Source organism: Mercenaria mercenaria, chromosome 2 (assembly GCF_021730395.1).
Source record: "Mercenaria mercenaria strain notata chromosome 2, MADL_Memer_1, whole genome shotgun sequence".
In the NCBI taxonomy this organism is placed as follows: Eukaryota; Metazoa; Mollusca; class Bivalvia; order Venerida; family Veneridae; genus Mercenaria; species Mercenaria mercenaria.
In genome coordinates this window covers 93349568-93355833 of record NC_069362.1, presented here as the reverse complement: position 1 = coordinate 93355833, position 6266 = coordinate 93349568, and the positions used below count along the sequence as shown (strand labels likewise).

At 34.3% G+C, this 6266-nt stretch overlaps 1 long non-coding RNA gene across 1 annotated transcript; it reads right to left on the bottom strand.

Annotated features, from left to right (window-relative positions):
• Window positions 1–1654: 1654 nt before the first annotated feature.
• Window positions 1655–4882, bottom strand: LOC128548601 (uncharacterized). Its single transcript, XR_008367186.1, has 3 exons — window positions 4818–4882; window positions 3792–3886; window positions 1655–2493 (listed from the first exon to the last, which is right to left on the bottom strand). It is a non-coding gene; the product is annotated as an uncharacterized LOC128548601 (long non-coding RNA).
• Between the last annotated feature and the right edge of the window lie 1384 nt (window positions 4883–6266).

Below are 6266 nucleotides of genomic sequence, written 5' to 3'. Positions count from 1 at the left end.
TTAAGCAAAACTTTTAACCAAGAAACTCAAATTTTCTAAGTACAAAAAGGGCCATAATTCTAACAAACTGCAAATCAGAGTTATGGTTCTTGGCATACATAGCCCCTAAATAATGATAAACAAGTATGCAAAGTTACAAAGCTGTAGCTCTTACAGTTTTACAGGAAAGGCGGACCTAAACAAAAGTTTTAACCAATGCCGACGATCAAGTGATGACAAACCCTCATACATTTTAAAAATGCAAAACAACCGTGGTCTCTGTGCAAGCTACCAATGTACAAAGTTTGGACTATATGTCTCATTTCTAACTGTACTTACTAAGAGTAAACCATTTACTCTACATTAGTATGGCCACCTTGACCCAAGTGATCCAAAATGCAGCTGAATATTGGTCTCCATGCAAGCTACCTGAAGACCAAGTTTGATATAGTATAACCACAGTTTGATATGGGCATAATAAGTATCTGTCAGTACAGAACTGGTACACAGGTTGCTATGTATTAATGAATGAAAGGCTAGTACAGTAAAACACATTTCTTTTCAGTATGTTGTATCGTATGATATTCTGAATCTGAAAATACAGCGAAATATTCTATATCTATTTTTCTTTTCATATCAGAGATTCGCACTTGTACCATGTGAACGTACAATATATTTCTTTAGTGGTTACAGTATAATTCCATACTGGATGATGCAACAACTTCTGTTCCAATCCCCATGTTGACCAAGCCAAAAAGATGTTGACTGATAAAGTTATCTACAGGAATTCAACATAAAACAAGAGCTGTCACTGGAGACAGCACGCTCGACTATTTCGATGCTGGATAGTGAAACTGGGCACAGTTGAAGAAACTGGAGCTGTCACTTGAGTGTTAAATGACTCCAATGGTGGATGAAGATATTACACAATAGCTTGAGTCTGTGTCAAAAATATTAAGGAATAAGAGAGGTAAAGATATAAAGTGTATCAAAACACTATATAAGTATAATTCTAAGCAAAAAGGGAGCATAATTCATAAAATAGTGGTGCAAGTGTTATGAGATATAGTGAATGTGCATCAAAACTTTAACCTGAAATCCTAAGTAAAAGGGTGGATAGTTCATTAAATATTGGTACCAGAGTTATGGGCCTTGTGTCATATGATATGGGAGATGATGTGGAACAACTACTTTCAATTTGATTCAAATTCATTTAGGAATAACTGCGATAGAGTGAAAGTGTAAAAAAACTTTAACCTGAAATTCTAAGTCAAAAGGGGGGATAATTCATGAAATATTGGTGTGAGAGTTATGGCTCTTGTGCCATATGATGTGGGTGATGATGAGGAATAACTATTTTAAGTTTAAAGCAAATCCATCAAGAAATTACAGAGATAAGGAGAAAAAAGAGGAAGTGTAAAAAACTTTAACCAAGGTGACGTCGCGGAAAGCCGCCGACGCCGGGGTGAGTTGGATAGCTCTCCATATACTTCGTATAGTCGAGCTAAAAACGCTGGGCGCAATGTTTCTGTGTACATTTTATAAACGAATCTATCTATATTGTTTTCTTTTTACTGAGAAAAATTCATAGAATATAGAGACTATTTAACAGTGTCCTGTACAATACAGTTTATATCTTGACTCCTAGCCATCCAAAAACCACACTGGACGAGCAGATTTTTCCAACTGGTATTCGTCCAAATTTATCACTATTTTGTACATAAACAACATAATAATATGATTCTTATTCAAGTTAAAATGAACCATATGAAATAAAAGACTGGGCTAACATTCTTCACAAAGCAGGTCAGAATTGTTTGACCAAGTCCTGTCAGACAATAATACACAATCAATTAGATTAAGAATCTGAAATGCCTTTTTTCCTAGTTACTATTCATAGCTTAAATAAATACTACAAATACCATGATTCTTCAAAATGTATAAATACACTTTGTTTCAATTTCATCTGCACCAAATGATCGTTAAGGGTCTTATTGGTATTACCCTTTACCCTGCTGGTGTAAAGTGATTCTGCCACGGACATGCAGGCTGATCATGGTTCATGGTTATTATACACTCTTTGCTATTCAATCAGTAAATTTTCAGTGAACACCCCTTTAAATAATAAATGGTATTGCCAAAATTAAATGATGGACCATTCCATTTTAGAAATTTAGCAGGCCAAATGTTAGATTTTCCAAGATTTCTACGTGGCATTCAAATTTGTCAAACTACAATGATCGTAAAGATTATTGTCTTAGAAAACTTCACAGTTATCACAGATTTTCAATGAATAAACTTTTATGTATTAAGCTAAACTGTAAATGTATCATTGATTCATTCTGCAACTGTCAGGCTGTTTGAATCTGTTACCATAGTGATAATAATTTCAACATAGTGCTATCTATATCTGTCAATCCTGTATGGAGCACTACAAGCTTTAATTCTTTCCTTTCTGTCTTCAGTAAGATTTAATTTAAAGGTTATTTCTTCAAAAACATCACTCCTGGAAATCTGTAAATAAAAATTGGTCAGTGCTTTAATCCATCTTGTATAATTATGTACCAGTAAGTAATCTCATTTACCACAACTTATTTTGTTGCCTCATTTCTAATTGATATCTTGTCAATAATGGGGTTATGTATATCATTCAAAAGGTCTGAAGTTTTCATCATTTTTTCCATATGTATACTTTTTTTCTTGAAAATCAAAGAATTCACAGTACTGTTACATTGGTGATAGCAAGAACAAGAGCTGTCAGTGGACAGCGCGTTCGACTATTCTCAGTGCTTGATAGTATAAAATAAGCTATGAGTAAAACTATAACATTACAATAAGCATATTCTTAGTCGAAAAGGGGCCATAATTCAGTCAAAATGCTTGATAGAGTTGCCTCCTCCTTTTTACAGACTGGGGTCATGATGGTTAACAAGTATGCAAAATATCAAAGCAATATCTCAATGGACTTTGAAAATATTTGGGGTGGTACGCAAACTTTAACATTTATTCTAAGTCGAAAAGGGGCCATAATTCAGTCAAAATGCTTGCTAGAGTTGCCTCCTCCTTTTTACAGACTGGGGTCATGATGGCAAACAAGTATGCAAAATATCAAAGCAATATCTCAATGGACTTTGAAAATATTTGGGGTGGTACGCAAACTTTAACATTTGTGTGATGCTCATGCTAACGCCGACGCCGGGGCGAGTAGGATAGCTCCCCTATTCTTCGAATAGTCGAGCTAATAACTGAACACATTTTTAATAATGCTTCATTACATCTTAAACATAATTATCATTAACCCAAGTGAACTTATCATTAACCCAAGTGAACCTACCATTAACCCAAGTGAACTTATAATTAACCCAAGTGAACTTATCATTAACCCAAGTAAACTTATAATTAATCCAAGTGAACTTATCATTAATCCAAGTGAACTTATAATTAATCCAAGTAATCACTGCCAATTCCAACAGAAAAACATTTAAAAGCATTATGCTGTCAATTCTGACTCGCTTTCTAAAATTCAACTGAGATCTGTGAATAAACTTTGGTAAGATTTTTTCAGCCACTGATATATTTCCATAATAACATCATCATGTTGTCATTATCATTATGTTGACAATATAATCATATTGATAATATAATCATGTTGATAATATCATCATGTTAAATAATATCATCATGTTGCACCTCGATTCACAATTAGAAAACATAAAATCAGTTGTCAGATTAGGCTGCCTACAATAGTTGAAAGTAGTGTTTGATACATTTGTAAGTGAAAACATTTTACAAGAAAATCATAAATAAAATACCTCTTGAAAACCTATGTTCATAAACATTTTTATGCTGGGTTTGTTGCTGTATCCAATCTTGGCAGTGATATGTGTAAGTTTCAGCTCTTCAATACCTGAAACAGTTATGTTACAAATAATAACAGGTGTAACCATAATTCATTAAGTTTTTTTATTATAAATTAAGTAATTACAAAACAAAATTTGTTCATAAGAAAGTAAGTGGTGAAATATTTCATTTCAAATTAAAAAATATTTTAGAAACAAAGAAAATTAATGGTATACTAGTAGTCAATAATGTGTCTGCCTCATAAGTTCAAACCCAAATGGAATCCTTGATATACATTTCACTAAGAATCAAAACTTATTTTTCAACTAGAAGTAATTTCATTTGTAACTAAGTAAGCTTAAACTTTTCATCATATATAAAGTGTTACCTCAGACAAAAAAAAAAACAAACATCAATGTGATCATTAAACAAGAGCTGTCAGTTGACAGCGCGCTCGACTATTCTCAGTGCTTGATAGTATAATATAAGCTATGAGTAAAACTTTAACATTACAATAACCATATTCTTAGTCGAAAAGGGGCCATAATTCAGTCAAAATGCTTGATAGAGTTATCTCCTCCTTTTTACAGACTGGGGTCATGATGGTAAACAAGTATGCAAAATATAAAAGCAATATCTCAATGGGCTTTGAAAATATTTGGGGTGGTACGCAAACTTTAACATTACAATAAGCATGTTCTAAATGGAAAAGGGGCCATAATTCAGTCAAAATGCTTCATAGAGTTGCCTCCTCCTTTTTTCAGACTGGGGTCATGATGGTAAACAAGTATGCAAAATATCAAAGCAATATCTCAATGGACTTTGAAAATATTTGGGGTGGTATGCAAACTTTAACATTTGTGTGACACTCACGCTAACGCCGACGCCGGGGCGAGTAGGACAGCTCCCCTATTCTTCAAATAGTCGAGCTAAAAAAGAGCTTGACATTAATGTCTGAAAACAAATTTTAAGGTGCTAGCAAACAAACAAAGTCTTACCATATCTCATCATACAGTACACAGCCTCTTTTCCAAGTCCTTTCCGCCTAGCAGCTGGCTCTGTCAAATTATAAACCATTAACAACTTCAGTAACAGAGATGATAAGTTTCAATTATTTCACTTCTTCAATGCTTTAAACATGCTCTTATCATATACTGTGAAATCACAAATAGGGAATCGATCCAACCTATTTTCGTTCCAAAGTGACGAAAATCAGGATCGATGCCTCTACGGTAACATGCGATATACTGAATGAGATATATACTATCACATTAAAAAATGTGTCCTTCCGGCACGTGCAGAGAGCATCTGACTTCGGATTTTTTGGAAGGATATGCTTTTTCCTTGTTCCTTATAAGCGTCCACATAACTTGTCCAAACCGCAACGTTTTGCACTACTGAATTAAAAAATGTGTCCTCAGTGCTGTCATTAGACAGTTCTTTTCAAATCTTATGGGATGAGCTGAAGTCGGATCGATTCCCGACTGAGGCAGTGCCTTATTTTATATTATTCATGACAGATTATTTTCATGTATTTAATGGGTGCATCAATCCATAAAATAAAACCCCAATGAACAAATAAAATAGCTAATTTCATTTTTTCTTCAAAATTTAAAATCTACTTATTAAAATCCCCATGGAATAACTGTTTGGGCCAAAACCTTTTAATACCCACAATATTGTATGATTTCACAGTACTGTTGAGTGAAACTAGATCTTTCTATAACAAGAGGGTCATGATGACCCTTGATCGCTCACCTGAGTAATATGAGCTACATGTTTAAAAATCAAGCTGATGATTTTTAGAAATTTTTTGGAAGATTTTCCGATGTACAATCAAGTAACCCCTGGGGCCGGGCCAATTTTACCCCTGGGGTCATGATTTGAACAAAGTTTGTAGAAGTCTACTAGGCAATGTTACATATCAAAAAACAAAGATCTGGGCCTTGGTTTATTTTAAGCAAATTTTTGAAGATTTCCCTATGTACAATCAGTAACCCCTGGGGCTGGGTCAATTTGACCCTGGGGGTCATGATCTGAACAAATTTGTAGAAGTCTACTAGGCAATGCTGCATGTCAAATATCTAAGATCTAGGCCTCTGGTTTATTTTTAGAAAATTTTGAAGTTTTCCTACATAAAATCAAGCGACCCCTGGGGGCCCTTGTTTTGAACAAATTTGGTAGAGTCCACTAGGCAATGTTTGACTTTCAAATATCTAAGCTCTAGGTCTTCTGGTTTTTTGAGAAGAAGATTTTTAAGTTTTTCCTTTGGGTTTTGCCATGGCAACCAGAGTTATGCATGGAATTCAATTCTTCGAAAAAATTTTGTAGAGTTTACACCCAAGGAACATTCCTGTGAAGTTTGGATGAAATTGGCCCAAGCAGTTTATGAGGAGATGTCGTTTGAAGTAAAAGTTTACGGACGGACAACTGACCCGACGGTGAGT